We start from the raw sequence: 19,191 nt of genomic DNA on the forward strand, positions 1-19,191 counted from the left end.
ATGATTTTTAAATGAAAAAACTGATATTGAACAGGATTTGTGTACCAATGATGAGCTTGTTAATGCTAAGATGTATAAACTTTTGTTGAAAATGAATATGGAAGATGAACATGTTAAAGCCTGCAGAATTAAATGGGCTTTGTTTTAAATTTTATTTTTCTTTTCTGGTAGGTTCCAAACTCAGTAATTACTGTAATATAATAACCTAATTATAGCCTTGTATCCCTAATCTTATAATTTATTGCATAATTTAAAAAGAAATCCATTTTTAATAGGGTTTTTTTCTTTTTTTTTCTTTTTACAGAGAACAGGCTTCTAACATTTCAGAAAATAGGGACTTCATGTCATGAATTCTAAAATAAAGTCCTGTATTCAAGCTTAGAACACATGTAAGTGGTATTCCAAGTGTTACTTCTCCATATATTTCATTATAAACATTGCTTTGATACAGTGTCTTAGGGCTCATGCCCATTGGTAAGTAAGAAAGATAAGCCTGGAAAGATATTTGCTCAATTAGTGATGGTCATCCACTTTAGTCTTTATTTAAGTAAGATATTCTTAGCACTATTTTTTAACTTCCTCCCTTCCCCCCTTTGGTTCAAAGAACTGAATTCTGCCTGCAAATAAAGAGAGCCAGGAAGTTAACAAATTAGAAGAAAGCATAGCTGGAAATTTTGTATTCAGATGCTTATGAAAGTGCATATGATTTCTGGATAAAGAACTATTTGGTTCTGATGGCCTGAAGAATTCATACCAATGTTGAGCAAGTCATAGTCTAAATATGTGGAGGTCACTGAATAATAGAGATTGTTGCAGTCCCAACTATATATAAGGCATATACAAAAGTCAGATTTCTGAATCTGTTGCCTCAAGGATTCCAAAAATAAGTTTACAAACTCTGTCAACTAGGGAAAAAAAATATCAATGCTATTAAGGAACAAGATGCAGAAAAATGGAATAGAGAGGTAAGTATTCACCTCCCTTATGTTTTATTTCATTTTATGCAACAATATTTATAAACTGTTCTAATCTTGATGACTACAGCATTAAAGAACAAGTGAAAGCAAAACATTAGCATAAAAGAAACTTTGATGGCTACCAGGATGACATGCTCTAATTATATTCAGTCAACTTCCCAATTAGTTCACAAGCCATGTGTCCAGAATTCTAAGAGTTACATCACAGTCATCTAAAAAATGAAATTACTTCAGAGAAAATATTAATAAAAAATGCTTTCTAGATTTTATGGTTTCTCATGGCCTAAAAAACAGAATTCAGACAAATGAATTACTGTATTTCAAGTCCTATCCCAGGTAATTAATAATTAAAATTATTAATTTATTAAATTGTAGTTTGTTTTAAAATCAGTTATTACAAAATATTAACCAATACACACGTTAGGGAACAATTTCATCATCACTTTTTGATAAGCTGAGGGAACAGTTCAGTTAATTGAATGCTTGTAGGAAAAACTAGCAAGATCTGGTTTTCATTTGTGTATGATTTTTTGTGTATATTGTGTATAATATCCTTGTACAGCTGTGACATATATTCAGTGTATGTTTAATCTGCATAGCCAAAATGTGTATTACTGCTAGCAAATGTTAATGTTCTAAATGTGCCTTTTTAATCTTAGTTTTCCTGAAAAACAAACATGTATGCATATATATCTGTAATGCACACGTCTTACCCCCCAAATAAGACTGGGTCTTATATTAATTTTTTTTCCCAAAAGATGCATTAGGGCTTATTTTCCCAGTTAGGGCTTATATTCAGGGAAATACAGTAGTAAATGTATCCATCTGGGTGACAATCTTAACTGGGGCTTATTTTAGGGGTGGGGCTTATATTATGCTAGGGCTTATTTTCTGGTTGGGTCTTATTTTCGGGGAAACATAGTACAATACAATATTCATTCTGAAGAATTGTAATGAAAAAAAGCAGTTAGACTACCATCTTTTTTGCTTTTTGTGAAAGGAGGAAAGAGACAGAAATGCAACCTATCAAGCTAATGATCAAGTCTATTGCTTTGAATAATTGGAAAAATTAGGATGGAGAGGATTGGTGAGCAGGAAGGAAGGACACAAAGGATTAAATGGGTATAGGTTAGCTCTTGGTCAATATAAACCTTTTTCTGTTATCTTCTCCATATAATGACCATATAATCTGATTTATCATTAGTCTGATTTTATAAAAAAATCACATAGCCAAGATACAGCTTTAATATTTCTTGAAATGAAGAATTCTAGCATCACAGAATCATTTTATTAATGTAATGTTTCACTTTCTTATAAAAATATTGTTTTATCATAGAGTATTAAATACAGAACAGTAAAATAAACAAAATGAAACAAAACAAAAACATACATTCAACTCAAACAACAAACAAAGAGAAAAAATAGTGCATAAAAAAGAAGAAAAAGTGGTCAATTAATTTTAACATTTAACATTTAACATGTAGAATCCACCCACATCCACTTTCTTAATTAAGTAGATTCTATTGGTTATATGATCCTCTTTTAGTTTCCTCTACTCTATGGAAGAGAAATAACTTTGTAATACAAATCTGTGAATTCCTGGAAGGCCTGTGATTGGCAGAGCTTATATCTAAACATATGAGAGGTTAGTCATCACCTACCCCAGATAAAAGAGGCATATACTTTATGTCTCTTTGAAATGTCTTTATTTTACTTCTGAAACACATCTTCCACCAGCATTCCACTGGATGGGTGGGCAATAGAAATTATTATAGTATTGGTTTTATTCATTCATCCACTTCTTTCATCACAGATGCTTTCTGCAATATACCATACTCATTAATTTTAATTTATAAACAATATACTCATTCCCTTTCTGTTGCTTTGGTTTCTTTGGAATAAGCTTATCCCTCAACTATTATATTTCAATAATGGGAGTCATTACCTCAAGATTCACTTTTACTACTATATCTGCATTTCTTAAAGTTGGCAACTTTGACATCTATAGATTTCAGTTCCCAGAATTTCCCAGCGATCTTGCCCACCCAGACATTCTGGGAATTGAAGTCCATAGATCTTAAGGTTGCCAAATTTGGAAAAATCATATATATATACACACACTATATATACAACCCAGACAACCACACAGGATGGTGCAACACAGAACCTAGGATATCACTACACTAGATCTCAGGATGTCATCACACAACCCATTACCTAGGTCGTTACAACACAAAAGACTAATGGGCACACAGCCAGCACCTCAACTACTCAGGATGTTACGAAACAGCCAACCAATCCACAAACAATAACTCCTACACAGCCAACCAATCCACCTACAGCAACTAAGCCAGCACTCCACACACCCCACTAATATATATATAGAGAGACGGCAGCTCGATCACACTTTGCTCGCACAAGCACAAAGCCGAAGACCCCAGCCTGAAGATGACGAGTGGGACCTCATCAAAACATCGCCAAGATACTCTCAATCTTATACGGAAAAAGACCCGAATACACCAAGACCTGCATACCTATACCCGTGAAAATCTACAAAAACATGTGTATGTTTGTATGTGAGTGTATGTGATAATAGAGGGGAATTTTATGGGATATTTAAAGACAAATACAAAACTATATTTTAAAAGAAAATAATAATAATAATATACTGTAATAAGTTGGGAATAATGAACAAAATCCATCATTCTTAAATAAATTTAATAAATAACAATAGTAGTCAAGTGGTGATCCCAGAACATCTGTAGTTCTACTTGAGCACCATTGACATTGACAAAATCATCACCAGTCAATTGAAAAGGTAGCTTTACTTGGAACAGCTTACATCCTATAATAATATCTTTGACACTATCAAACATCAACATATGTTTATCCCAGGACCTTGAGAAGGACTTGATAAGTAGCTAAAAATGTGCTGATTATGCTCATATTGATGAACATAAACACCATGTCTTTAAATAATTTTTTCTTCCTAGCATTTTCCCACAAGTGCAGGGTCTGCTTCTCTTTTTCTCCCCCCCCTCTCTCCTTCCTTCCTTCCTTCCTTCCTTCCTTCCTTCCCTCCTTCCTTCCTAGGTAAACTGGGTTTTAATTCATTTGTTGTAATAAGACTTAAATGACTAACTTGTAGTCCAAGCCTCCTATTATGGGCTGAGACAGAGTGATTGGCCCAAAGAGACCCATATGACTTTCATGCATAAGGATGGAACAGAACTCATGGTCTCCTGGTTTCTAGCATAGTGCCTTAACCACTAGACCAGACAAGGTCTCCAGTTCTCTAAATAAAATACGAAAACATAGTTGAGTGGTGATTGGTAGCATAAATATTATATTCACCATAATTTCTTATGGTCATCTTTTTTCATATTTCATTTATTCTATATTGTATTTTTTTGTTATTACTGTTGCATTGACCGTGATTGCTGCTTTTGAACACTTTTGTGATTGTTACTTTTGAATTACTTTATCAATTAATCAAATAATAAATACCATTTTAAAATATGTTTTTATTTATTAAAATATAGGGGCTGCCTCACTCCAGAGGATTCTAGGTGGTCTGCATTTTATATATGGATTTCTAGTAATGTGTTTCCATAGGGGAGGTATGCTAATAGATTACATTTTTTTTATTGAGGTGACCTGGAACAGACTTATTCCATCCCATCCCACAGGATAGGCAGAACTATTAGAGATAAGCAGTCTTATCTATTTTTACCAGGTGCTATGCCAAAAAGCTTTCTGCATAATAACCAACATCTTGAATTGCACCTGGATGCAATTTCTATGGTTATTTTTTTTCTTATATAGTACTCAATTCCCCTCTGCTATAAAAAATGTCCATCCTGATCTTTATTTGTCTAATTAAATTTACAAAATGTGAATAAATCCCTTAATTTATATTGAGTAGAATCTACATAAGTAAAATCTAGGTTTATACTTTTTGGACAAACCATGGCACACTGAGATATTATATCAACATATTACTTTTGTTTGCTAGTTCACAAGCCATACTCTGGTGAGATTTTTAAAAAGAAAAGGGAAAAACAGCCTAATAAATTAAAAAGCAACAAATGGACTTTGAGTCTGAAGTTATTTTCCACAAAGTATCTTTTGAAATATATATTATTACTCTGTCCTAATGCAAAACTATTGACAGAAACTAATCTTGCTAATGAGGTTCATTTATTCTTTGACAAAGCAATAAACAGTTTCCTGAAGGAAAAAAATAACTAATAGTGAGGCTGCAGCCTCATAATTAATTTTCCTCCTCAATCCCAGTTTGTGCAAAAACAAACAGTAAATTTTTCATTTGTTCATCTCTTTGCAACAACTGTTTAGCGCAGATATGTTTGATTAATGGATTTAATTTGTTCCTTTCTTCTGTAGTCAGTTTTTATATTACAACTGTTATCAGAGAAGAGGGCAATAATGTGGGGTCTCTCATTGTACTGTATTCCATCAGTGTCAGGGTCCCTACTTTGCTCTGGGCTGGCTTCTTTAACCTTTGCTGGTCTGCCAAATCTTTTTATCAATCTGTGTTATAGTCATTTTAGGAAGCCAAGAAAGAAACACTCAGTCAGCACATAGTGCATTAAAGAATGTCATTACTTCTACAAAAATGCTGAAAGGGGAACACCTTCCATTATCAACTGAAATATAATTTGCAATCCAGCCATTGAAACTGCTTTTTTTTAAAAAAAATAAAAAAATGGAATGATTGTATTATATAAGTTTAAGATATGTAAACTTTCTTGCTTTTTGGACTGACAATACTGTAGATTACATAATCTGGAATTGGAAATTTCAGCTCCACGTTGAAATCACTTGAAATAATATTAAAGCTTGTTTTGAATTTCATATTTTTTCTTTTTTAAAATTAAATCATCTATTTAACAACTGGAAAATGATACTGCTTTTAAATTTAATAATAACCTCTAATTGTACTGTAAATTTCAAATGTTTGAAAATTACCAGTTTGGAAGAGTGAAGGTCCCCTGGTGATGTATTATATTAAAACATCAGTTCATGTTTTTTTTCAAGACATTCTGTTTTATTGTTTAGAAGTACTATTTCACAATATTTTTATCTATTTGCTTATGTTTTTACTTAGAGGAATGTAGATTTAATATACCAAAATAGCTAAAACAAAACCCTAACTGATACATATTTTTTCAACCAGAAGGAAGGAAGGAAGGAAGGAAGGAAGGAAGGAAGGAAGGAAGGAAGGAAGGAAGGAAGGAAGGAAGGAAGGAGAGAGAGAAGAAAAAGAGAAAGAAAGAAAGAGAGAGAGAGAGAGAGAGAGAGAGAGAGAGAGAAAAAACAATCTTCTTCTGAACATAGATGGATGGAGAGAAGCAATCTGGAATTAAGGAGAAACTTCCTAACAGTGAGGACAATTAACCAGTGGAACTGCTTGCTGTGAGAAGTTGTGGATGCTTCGTCACTGGAAGTTTTTAAGAAGAGACTGGACAGTCACTCGTCTGAAATGATATAAGGTCTCCTGCTTGAGCATGGGGTTGGACTAGAAGACCTACAAGGTCCCTTCCAGCTCTATTCTGATTGATAGATTACAAATTTAGGATGAAATTTGAGGAAAAGGTATGCATTTCAAGGATGAAATCTAGTTTTTTCTTTGAATGGCTACTGAAAAAGATTTGAAATCACATTGTAATGCAAAGATTTTCCTTTAGACTTTATAGAATCCTTTCTTTTTATGATAGTTTTATTTTGAGTACTGTATATAGTTAGCTGATCAACAAGTTCCATTTTAGCCTTGAGACAGACATCTTTATGAAAAAGCTATACAATGGATTTATACATTCATGTTTATCCAAAACTAAAGAACACAGCAAGAAAAAGCCAGGGATAATAAGGCAGCTTTTTACAATAATTTTGATAATTAACATAAATAAATGAAAACTGTGCCTCAATTTAATTCAAAAATTTCACTCCTCATTATTTTTGAGTTTCATGCAAATATACAATATTTATGTACATATAAAATCACTCTGTGAACTGTCCTGAAAGAAGACAGAAGTTGCAAACTACTACTTTACATCAATATATACAAAATTCAGCCCAGAGAGTGAGTGACTAGTCTAAAACCCAGCTAGTTTTTATGGCTAAGGTGGGACTAGAACTCAGTTTCTGGCTTTCTAGCCTGGTACCTTAATCACTAGGCCAAACTGGGTCTCTAATCTTATCTGTACCTTTTTCTATCTTTCTCTGCTTGTTAAACAGAACACCTTAAGCAAGCCACAACTTTTTCTGGCTTCTCATGATAACTGAACATTCCCAAGAAAATACATCTTGAAATTGTTAAATTAATATTTGAAACAGGAGTGCACTCTCTTCTAATGTGGGTTATTCTTCCATTCATAATCTGATCAAGGCAAAGAAACACATTTATTCCTGAAGAGCTGGACACATTAATTTGCCATGCGGTATTTGCAGGTTATTTTCCTTGTAATGAGAAAGACTACATAATAAAATTGTATCAGAGAAATGTGTTGATAACCGTCAGTGCACTAAATGAACATATGTTGATTTCCCTCATTTCATTCTTCCAAACAATTGATTATTCAATATGATTTTGGATTAATCTCTAAAACAGACAGTACATACAGTACTGTATGTATCTTAGTTTTCAAATACTTGTATATTCAGTGGATGATGCTCTGTCCTGGGGCAGGGCATATAAAAGAAGCAATTTAAAATAGTTGAAGCATTGGACATTTCAAGAAACAATTGAATGAAATAATAAAAAGAAAAGTTTAGGTAAAAGAAAAAGTTTAAAAAGATAAAGCGAAGCTGGATATTATCATAAAAAGAATGAAAATTATAATTAGGATAATGCCTAAGGGCAAGGTTAAATGGCATAAAATATGGAGTTGTGTTGCTGGAAAACAATTGGGTCATCCATAAACACTGTTCAGCAGAACCTATATTGATCTTTTCTAAATTGTTTGATCTCCCACCTTGAATGCATAATAAAATATTTGATACTGCTGAGACAGTAAAAGGAATACACCCAAACCAAAAGGTTTTGCATCTTTAACTTAAGAAAAATGTTAATAAAGCAGAGTCTCATATTCCTTCATCATTACAGTTTAAAAATCAACACACAGAGAGACCCATACATATCCATGCACAGATATAAAGATTAGTATGGCTCAGTTCCATCGCAAAGTACTAATTATTAAAATAATTAAAAAAGATAAAGATATTTATAAAAATCTTTAAGAAGTCTTATACAGAAATGCATGCACACACATATACATATACAAAATCAAAAGCAGATTTTATGGATATGTCTTTTCCTTTGTAATCTAGGTTATCCAAATTATATAATCATTTTTCCCCATCAAGACTATACTATACAACTGTAGCATTTGTGGAAATGTGGATATGGATGGGTTTTGGCATGTGTTGAAATTCACAAAGTATGATTCTCCCTGTCCCGCCATTTGGGGTTTGGGAATGTTGCTGGGGTAACTGTGAATTGAAGTGATAGTCTGTTCTCCAGGTGAAAAACTGCAGCACAAGCAGAGCATAAGAGTAGATCTGATGGGGCCTCAGTCAATCTGCTTGTTGTTATCTCTTAAAAGCTTTGAATAACATCAACCTGATATCATTCTAGACTAGGGGTAGGCAACCTTGGCTCTTTTATGACTCATAGACTTCAACTCCCAGAATTCCTGAGCCAGCCATGCTGAGGGGACAGGGAGAGGTTTCCAAGCTGAGCCATGCTTGCTCAGGAATTCTGGGAGTTGAAGTCCACAAGTCATAAAAGAGCCAAGGCTGCCTACCCCTGTTCTAGATTGTCTCTGAAGGATTGGACTGGGGGTACTGATCTGAAGGATCAAGGGCAGTGGAAAAGTTCTACCTAATGACCTTTACTTAGTGTAATATCTTAGGGATACCTTTACTCTTCATTCCTTTTTAATAATTGTATGAAGCCATTGGAAAAGTCAGTGGAGAGCATGGAGTTCAGTGTCATTAATATATTGATATTCAATTATAGTCTTGTTCTCTACCTGTCCAAGTGGTGATGTGGTGATAGTGCCTGTTGATAGTTGGGATCTGAATGGCAAGCAAGAAGCTTCAAATGAATCCCTGCAAAACAAAGTGACTTCAGTTTTGTGGTCCTTAGAATTTCAGGGAAATTCCGTCTTGACACTAAAGAGGTTATATTTTCCCATTCAAAGGTAGTTCACGATTTTGGGGTTCTCTGAAAAATCATATCTTCTGTGGTGAGGGTCAGGCAACAACTATGACTGTGGGGAGAAGGGCTTTGCACAACTATATATTTTGTACTAATTGGAACTTTCCTGGACTGAGATGACCTGCTCACAGTGATTTATGTGTTAATCACCTCCCATTTTGACCATAGTAATTGATTCTACACAGGACTTCTTTGAAGAACATCTAATAGCTATAGCTGGTAAGAATGTGGTGATATAGGTGGCAATAGATGTATGTCACTATATTATGATCCTGCTGCCATAGGAGCCCCCCTTGTAATTCAAGGTGTGTGTTGTCATCTTTAAGGCCTTAAATAGCTTTGAACCTGGTTAATTTGCCTATCTAACCAGATCAAATAAAACATTTTTCCGCAAGCCTCATGTCATGCCTCTGTCGGAGCCTGACTCTGAGGATGATATGGAGTTCCCTGTTGAGACCTGGGCTGTGTGTCTGTGACTTCGGAGGACTGTGGGGAGGAGCAGGCTGAAGCAGGCCAGGGCCCTTCAAGTTTGGAACAGGGAAGGCAGAGTTCAGGCGAGGAGCAAGGCCCCCCACCACCAGATCCCAGAGCAAGGACAGCAGAGAGGAGGAGGGAACAACAAAGGTAGGGTGACTTGCTTGGGAGGAGAGTGTCATGCCCCACTCCACAAGGCACACCTGGGAAGTAGGATTTAAGGAGACGCTGTGGGGTGGGACATTTGCCGGGAACAAATGTGAACTCTTGTGATAGTGTGCTCTTGTACCTGGACACTTTGTATTTTGGACCAAGTTTGCTTCCTATTGATTTCTCCTTGCTGTTTGCAGTTTTGCAGTTTGCAGTTCACAGGCAAGCTAGGAGTTGAAAGAATTATATGTTTGCTTGATATTTGTTTTACTTTAAAGAACCGTATAAACTTGCCTGACTGTTTTATTGAACTTGTGCCAGCATATGTGGGGACTGTTGGGTGAATGTTGGCAGTGCTTACAAAGACAATTGTTCTGACCAGCTAATTGCTTTGCCTCCATTTGGGGTCCTGGGTCATCACATTTTGTTCCCGGCTCACTCCCTATTGCTCCTCCAGACCAAGTTGGGTGACCATGGATCAGCTCCGTGAGGAAAATGATCAGCTAAAACAGCAGGTGGCCCTCCTGACTGCACAGATGGTGCAGATGCAAGCAGCTCGGCCACGCCACAGAAGCCCTGTTACAGTGCCAGAAAAGTTTGATGGCTCACAGGCACGATTCCCATTGTTCTTTGGGCAATGTCAGTTATGTATGAGCCTTCAGCCTGAAGACTTCCCCACTGACGGGGATAAAGTGGGGTTTGTGATAAGCCTTTTCAGGAATAGTAGCACGTTGGGCAACACCCCTGCTGACCCAGCCCAATCAGCTGCTGGACAATTATGCAGAGTTTTGCCGGCAACTCAAGGCCATGTTTGAGGACCCAGTTATGGCCCAGACTGCAAACCGTTGGGTGAGAGAGTTGCGGCAGGGGCCTGGTTCACTGACAGACTACATTGCTATGTTTCAGTTAGTTTGTCAGGAACTACAGTGGAATGAGGCGGTGCTTATGGACCAGTTTCAGGAAGGACTTTTGTCCGAACTCCTGGATGAGCTGGCACGCACTGAATGCCCTTGCTCCTTGCAGGAGCTCATGCACCTGTGTCTCCATATCGATGCAAGATTCCAGCAGTGACGGGCATGACGACAGACGGAGACCTTGCCCGCACCTGTTAAGACAGTGGCACCATTGGCACCGCCTCCGGATAAGCCAATGCAGTTGGGGTTTGCATGACCTTGACTGACCCAAGCTGAAAAAGATTGCCGCTGTCCCAAAGGCCTTTGCCTGTATTGTGGCAGTCCAGGCCATATGGTGGCCAAGTGTCATGCCTCCGTCCGAGCCTGAATCTGAGGTCGACATGAGTTCCCTGTTGAGGCCCAGGAGGGGGTGTCTGTGGCTTTGGAGGACTGTGGGGAGGAGCAGGCTGAAGCAGGCCAGGGCCCTTCAAGTTTGGAACAAGGAAGGCAGAGTTCAGGCGAGGAGTAAGGCCCCTCCCCACCAGATCCCAGAGCAAGGAGAGCAGAGAGGAGGAGGGAAGAACGGAGGCAGGCTCACTTGTTCGGGAGGAGAGTGTCACGCCCCACTCCACAAGGCACACCTGGGGAATAGGATTTAAGGAGACACTGTGGGGTGGGGCATTTGCCAGGAACAAAGGTGAACTCTTGTGATAGTGTGCTCTTGTACCTGGACACTTTGTATTTTGGACCAAGTTTGCTTCCTACTGTGGGGGCTGTTGGGTGAACATTGGCAATGCTTAAAAAGACAATTGTTCTGACCAGCTAATTGCTTGCCTCCATTCGGAGCCCTGGGTCATCACACCTCATTCCTATAGGATTGTCACCCAACATATTCCTGGAGAATATGGCTACTTCATTTTCCCAGACACAGATTCTTTGGATGGACTCAAGTTACAATAACAGAATTGAAATACAGCAATTAGGGCTGGAATTTCCATTTCTAAGCAATGCAATCATAAAATGCAGCGTTATACAACTACATCATTTAGTCCAGCCCCCTGCTCAAGCAGGAATCACTATATCATTTCAGACAAGTGGTTGTCCAGTCTCTTTTTAAAAATCTCAAGTGATGAAGAACCCACAAAGTCTGCAGGCAAGCTGTTCCACTGGTTAATTGTCCTCACTGTTAGGAAGTTTCTCCTTAATTCCAGATTGCTTCTCTTCTTGATTAGTTTCCATCCGTTTTTTCTTGTCTTGCCCTCTGTGCTTTGGAAAATAAATTGACCCCCTCCCCTTATGCCAGCATCTCAAATACTGGAATACTGCTATCATGTCCCCCTTAGTCCTTCTTTTCTCTAGACTGGCCATTCCCAAATCCTGCAACCATTCTTCATATGTTTTAATCTCCAGGCCTTTAATCATCTTAGTTGTTCTTCTTTGCACTTTTCCCAAAGTCTCGACATCTTTTTTGTAATGTGGTAACAAAAAATGGATGCACTATTCCAGGTGTGACCTTACTAAGGCTTTATAAAGCAATACTAATACTTCACATGATTTTGATTCTATGCCTTTAGAATTGTATTAGCTTTTTTGGCTGCTGCCGCAAACTTCTGAGTCATGTTTAAGTGATTGTCCACTAGGACTCCAAGGTCCCTCTCACAGTTACTGTTTTTGAGCCAGGTTTTGCCTAATCTGTACTTGTGCCTTAAGTTTTTCCTGCCCAGTGTAAAACATTGCTTTTCTCTATATTAAATATAATTTTGTTAAATAGGACCCATTGTTTAAGTCTGTCAAGATCTTTTTGGATTCTGAGCTTGTCTTCTGGGATGTTGGCTATACCTGCCATCTTGGCAAATTTGATGAGATCCCCTTCTATTCCCTCATCTAAGTCATTTATGAAGATATTGAAGAGTACTGGGCCTAAGACAGAACCTTGTGGTACCCCACTGTTTACTTTCCTCCATGTAGATATAGTACCATTAAAGACTACTCATTGAGTACAATTTGTCAGCCAGTTAGCAATCCATCTAGTGGTGATGTGGTCAGTCTAAGATTTTTCTGGCTTACCAAGAAGTGGTCTACTTTTCAAATGCCTTGCTGAAGTCTAAATATACTATGTCCACAGCATTTTGCTGCTCTACTAATTTAGTCACTTTGTCAAAGAATGAAATAAGATTGGTTTGGCATGATCAGTTTTTAACAAATCTGAGCTGGCTACTGGTTATAACTTTATTTGTTTCTAGATCTGTTTTTTTATTATTTTTCCAGTATATTCCCAGATATTGATGTCAGGCTGATTGGTCTGTAGTTTCCTGGGTCTGTTTTTTCCCCTTTTTTAAAGATGGGAACCATATCAGTTCTTTTCCAATCCTCAGGTAGTTCCCAAATGCTCCAAGACTTTTTAAAGATATGATACAATGACTGACTGTTTCCTTGACTTTTTTGTTATTTATATTTGAAAGAAACTTTTTTTATTATCTTTGACTTTTGTTGCAAGTCTTTGTTCATTCTGAGCTTTTGCTCTCCTGACTTCATCTTTGCAGATTCAGGCTATCTGCTGATATTCTGCCTTAGTTATGTATCCCTCTTTCCATTTTTTGTACTTATCCTTTTTGTCTTTCAGTTTTCTTGAGAGATCTTTGTGCATCCATGCTGGTTTCTTCTTGGATTTCTTGTTTTTCTTTTTCAGTGGTATTGTGTCAGACTAGGCTTTTATGTTTGTATTTTTCAGTGTTTCCCATGCTTCTTGAGTTGTTTTTCCCTTCAGGATTTTTATACATGAAATTTTGCTTAGACTCTCTCTGAGTTTATTAAATCAGCTCTTTTAAAGTTTAGGACACTGGTTGGATTATATTCTATGGTTTGTGTTTGCATTTATTAAATTCCAGTAAGATGTGGTCATTTTTGCCCATGGTTCCCACAATTTCAACTTTCTCTATCACTTTTTCTCTATTAGTAAGAATTAGGTGTAGTATAGCTTTTCCTCTAGTTCCCTCTTCTATCACTTTCTCTTTAAACATCTTATGCAGGCATCATCCATATAGATAAATTTGGATTCAGATGCTGATATTACTGATAAATTGGAGTGTCTAATAACTTTATGCCACTATATTGATATTGGATAAAGCAATCTTAACTGATTATAACCTAGATATTTATGCAAACCACCATTAAACCTGGTGCAAGTTTAATTTTGTTTGAATAAATACTCAGTTGCAGAATCTTTAGGGATGGCAGGTCAAGGTAGAGAGTGTAGGAGGTTATAGGAGGCTTCTTGTAGACAGCAAGGAAGCGGGTATGGAATAGAAGGAAATAAATTAGTTTTGAGCAATGAGATAGCCTAAAAGTAGGCAAAAGAACCCACATTTGGATGTTATATAGCCAAAGTGGAAAAGATAGAAGGAAGAAATGTAGGGCATTGAGAAATTGCTTAGAGATATGTCTATATATCTATTTTACAGTAAGTAAATGCACACAAGTTTTCCTTCTGCTGGATAAAGACTGATTATTAATATGGATAAATGGAAAGAACACAATACTTTTTTCCCTGCAGTACTTTGTCCATCTAGGATTTCATTCCCTGAAGCTAACAGTAGGAAGGGTACTTTGGGAAGTTCTTCATTGAACAGTTGGCATTTCATCCAAAAGGATTGACTGGGAGAGACGTGAGGGTTCGTCAAGCATCTGGGACTTCCCCTTTAATTTATATACAGTTTATATCCAAATCAACTTATGACTAATGCTAGCACTTGTGCAATTTTCACTTCTGATTGCAGGATTAATAAAACATTCAGAAGGTTGAAACTGTAGATGTCATTGTTTAATCTTTCCTATATTTAAAACTATTTTAAGAGACTGAAATGACTTCTTATCTGTTTTCAGGATAGTTACTTTACTTTCATGCATATACCCTAAGGCACTGTCCATCTGAGAATCCTGTTCTTTTTCTGACACAAGTTATATGTCTGGCAAGGGTTTAATCTTTCCTATCGCTTGATTAATATGCTCTGTATAACTATCATTATGTAGCAAGTTTTCTTACCTATTTGTTTAGGTATATGTTTAGATATATGCTATCCTTTAAACTGTCCTGAATCTTTAACAAGTCTGCTCAATATTTTGGATGTGAAAAAAAGCTGTTGCAAGTTCAAAATGTTCTTCCCTTGAGAGACAGGGAGATTCACCCTTTGAGTTCTATAGCTTAATATTGTCTAGAATTATTGATAGGCCTATGTTGCATTGCTTTATTTCTGTGCACTGTTTTTAAGGAAATAAATATAGGCTATAAAGTCAGCAGTGGTCTATTGTTTTCTTCTTGGATGCCCAGAAGAGAAATACATCACCTTTCAGGACCCATGTTTGGCTGTAGGCTTGTCTAAAGTAGATTTTACAGGAACTCTGCTAGTGCTAGGAGACGTATAGGGAATCAAGTCTCAAGCTGGGACTGGTTTCTGTTTTAACAGCAGAAGCTACATTTTGATGCAAATTTATAGCAAAATAGAAATATATGAGTGTTGTATCCTGAGCCTGCAAAGGCAGGCTTGGGACGTTGCAATGGTCCTGGGCTGTTGCAAGCTGCCCGGGACCAGACTGAGTGGTGCCAGCCTGCACGCATGCGCAAGGCGGGAAAGCGCACCATTCTTTGTTACCTTTTGCCCGGGGATTCTATTTAGAGGCAGAGAGGCCTGTGAGCCTCTGAGTTGTGTCGGAGAGAGCTGAAGAGAATAAAAGCTGTTATAACCATCAGAATGTGTGCTCTTCTTTCGCCATTGACTCGAGGACTCAACACTGGCGACGAAGGTGGGATTGCTTACAAGATAAAGAAAGAAGACTTGTAAGGCTTACCCAAGGAGTCCTGGAGAAAGGAAGACGGCGTTAAACTCAGCACCTGGCCTGCCAGTACAGCATCGCTGGAGGTAAGCTGGCTGTTAGATCCCTTCCTAGAATAAGAAGCAAGGATGGCGAAGATAGGGAGATTGTCTGAATTCGACGTTACTCACCCAGAAAGATGGGAATCTTACGTCGCTAGAGTAGAAAATTACTTCAGAGTGAATCAAGTTAGAGAAGATGGCTTGAAGGCTGCTACTTTACTGTGTGTCTGTGGTCAAGATGCATTTGAAATTGCAGAAAATTTGGCAGCCCCTGCTCCTCTTGAGTCTGTCACTTATACAGACTTAAAGAAGTTATTGAAGGAACATTTTCAGCCTAAGTTGTCTGTCATTGCGTGAAGGCACACGTTTGAACAGAGAGATTAAAGAGCTGGGAAATCAGCCAAAGAATACATTGCAGCCTTGAGAAGAGCAGCTAAGCCCTGTGACTTTAAAGATTTAGAAGAAAGGCTGAGAGACTGTTTTGTATGCGGGCTAAGGAACAGAGACTTGCAACAGAGACTCTTTGCAAAAGAAAATATTTCCTTCCAAGATGCCTTGAGAGAGGTCACTGCAGAGGAGGCAGAAGGTGGGGCAGTCAAGAACATGAGGCCCGTCAGGAACAACCCAGAAGCAGGCTCCGTGCACTGTGAGGGAGTCCAGGAGAGCTCGGAGGAAGATCCTGAAGATGAGGTGGATCATCTCTACCCATCCAAAGAAAGGAAGCAGAGAAAAGGCAAAAAAAAGGCTCCAGCTGTGTCCAAGTGCTTTGGGTGTGGAGGTCGCCAGAAGAGGGCTGACTTCAGGTTCCGTTCTGCAATCTATAGAGCGGGTGGAAGGCAAGGCCACATAGCATCTGTTTGTCTGGGCCGTCAGAAGGCACAACCTTGAGAAGAATTGCATCTGAAAGGTACCAGGGTCCCCAGCCAAAACAGGGTGGGTTTCTGCACATCACGCAGAAGTATTTGTAGAACAGGCACATACAAACCACTTAAGAAGAAGCTGTCACTTAAGGTGAGGTTACAAGGAGTTCCATTGGTTATGGAACTGGGCACTGGGTCTGCTCTTTCAATCATTTCTATTCACACTTTCAGGAAGATTTGTAATAGCAGTGGGTTCCAGGCCAAACTTAGGCCATCCAATATAATTTTAACAGATTTTCAAAATTCCAAGGTGTGTGTACAGTACAGCACAAGGATTTTGAAGGCCCATTGGATGTATTGGTAGTTGGAGGTGAACAAACGAGTCTTATTGGACTCGATTGGTTTGAGGCCTTGGGAATCCAAGTTACAGGGCTACACAATTTGCAAATGTTAGGCCTAGCAGAGGTCTGCAAAGAGTTTGCAGATGTATTCAGTCCACAGCTGGGATCTTACAAAGAGCCTCCAGTTTCTTTGAAATTTGACCCCACTGTCATTCCCATTAGGGTGAAAGCAAGGAGAGTACCCTTTTCCCTTAAGGGGAAAATTGATGCTGAACTGGATAAATTAATCCAGCAAGGTATTTTAGAACCTGTTGATTCAAGTCCATGGGAAACCCCCATAGTTACGCCTCTGAAGGCTAATGGGGACATTCGCATCTGTGCAGATTACAAATGCACATTAAACAAGGCATTGCAACAGCATGCATATCCTGTACCTGCAGTCAGCCATATTTTGGCTTCCCTCAAAGGGGGGGGGGGCATGTTTTTGCAAAGTTAGATCTGGCACAGGCTTATCAACCTGTTGATGAAGCTGCTGCTGAAGCACAGACTATTGTAACCCATAGAGGGGCATTCAAAGTCAAGAGATTACAATTTGGAGTAAATGTAGCTCCTGGAATTTTCCAAAGTGTTATGGAGAACACCCTGAGAGGTATCCCAGGGGTTTGCCCCTATTTTGATGATGTCCTTATTGCTGGAGAATCCACTCAGAATTTAGCTGAGAGGTTAAGGGCTGTTTTGCTTCGTTTCAGAAAAACAGGCCTAAAACTTAAAAAAGATAAATGCTGCCATACAGCAGGCTCCTAGGCCTAAGTCTAAAGCTGAGTTACAAACATTCCTAGGCCTCTTGAATTTTTACAACGCTTTCCTACCTAACAAGGCTCATGTAGCAGAACCACTTCATAGGCTTTTAGACAAGCAGGCAGTTTGGCAATGGTCCCAAGTACATGAAAAAACCTTCAATGAGGTCAAGGCCTTGCTTACATCTAATGATGTGCTTGCACATTTCAATGAAAACCTACCTGTCTGCATTGCTTGTGATACTTCCCCTTATGGGGTGGGGGCTGTACTTAGCCACTTAAGAGCTGATGGGACTCAGGTTCCTGTTGCATATTATTCCAGAACTTTATCATTTGCTGAGCAAAATTACGCTCAGATAGACAGAGAAGCCTTGGCCATTGTAGCTGGAATTAAAAAATTCCATGATTTTTTATATGGCAGACATTTCATGGTCTATACTGACCATAAGCCTATGTTGGGGTTGTTTACCACTAACAAACAAACTTCCCATATCATCTCTCCTAGAATGCTGAGATGGTCTATCTTTTTGTCAGCCTATGATTTTTCATTGATTCACAAACCTGGCAAGGAAATGAGCCACGCTGATGGCCTAAGTAGATTACCTCTGCAACTGGTAGGGTCTGGCCCTGCCCCTGCCATCAATATTCTCTCCATTCAGGCATTGCCTGAGTCTCCCCTAAATGCCAGGGATGTGGCTGCTGAATCAGCCACAGATCTCACGCTTACTCGTGTGCTTTCATGGGTTTTGTCTGGATGGCCTGAGAGTTGTCCAGGTACTGAGTTCCAAAGCTTCTGGCTCAAGAAGCATGAGTTATCCACTTTTCAGGGTTGCCTATTGTGGGGCAGCAGAATAGTTATTCCTACCTCATTGAGACCTAGAGTCTTGGCATCTCTCCATGAGGGTCATCCTGGCATTGTCAGGATGAAAGTGCTTGCACGCAGCCATTTATGGTGGCCAGGATTAGACAAGGAAATAGAGGCCCAAGTGCATGGATGCCACTTGTGCCAGCGTTCACGCCCTGAAATGCCTCATGCTCCTGTGCATAGATGGGAGGAGACACAGTCACCTTGGTCTAGGGTGCATGTGGATTACGCTGGGACAATTCTTCTTGGTCCTTGTTGACAGCCATTCAAAATGGCTTGAGGTTGTTCCTGTCTCTTCCATTACTGCTGCCAAGACCATTCAAGTACTAAGAGGGATTTTTGATGCTTATGGCCTTCCAGATGTTCTGGTTTCAGACAATGGTCCTCAATTCACTTCTTCCGAGTTTCAGGCTTTCCTGCAGGCCAACATGATTCATCATGCAACTTTGGCACCCTTCCACCCTTCCATCAACAGTATGGCTGAACGGATGGTTCGCATCACCAAGGATGCTCTCAAGAAACTGACTTAGGGGACTGGCATCACAGGTTTGCAGATTTTCTTCTTGCTTACCGCACCACACCTTCTACTTCCACTGAGAAGAGCCTGGCAGAACTTCACTGGGGGCGCAGACTGATCACCAAACTTGACAGTCTGCGTCCGGAAAGGGTGGCTCCTTGGGTCCCCCAACCAAGGGCACCAAGGTGTCTGCAAGTGGGTGCC

The sequence above is a fragment of the Crotalus tigris genome, unplaced genomic scaffold (assembly GCF_016545835.1).
Source record: "Crotalus tigris isolate CLP2741 ecotype Arizona unplaced genomic scaffold, ASM1654583v1 scf7180000023726.963151, whole genome shotgun sequence".
NCBI lineage: Eukaryota > Metazoa > Chordata > Lepidosauria > Squamata > Viperidae > Crotalus > Crotalus tigris.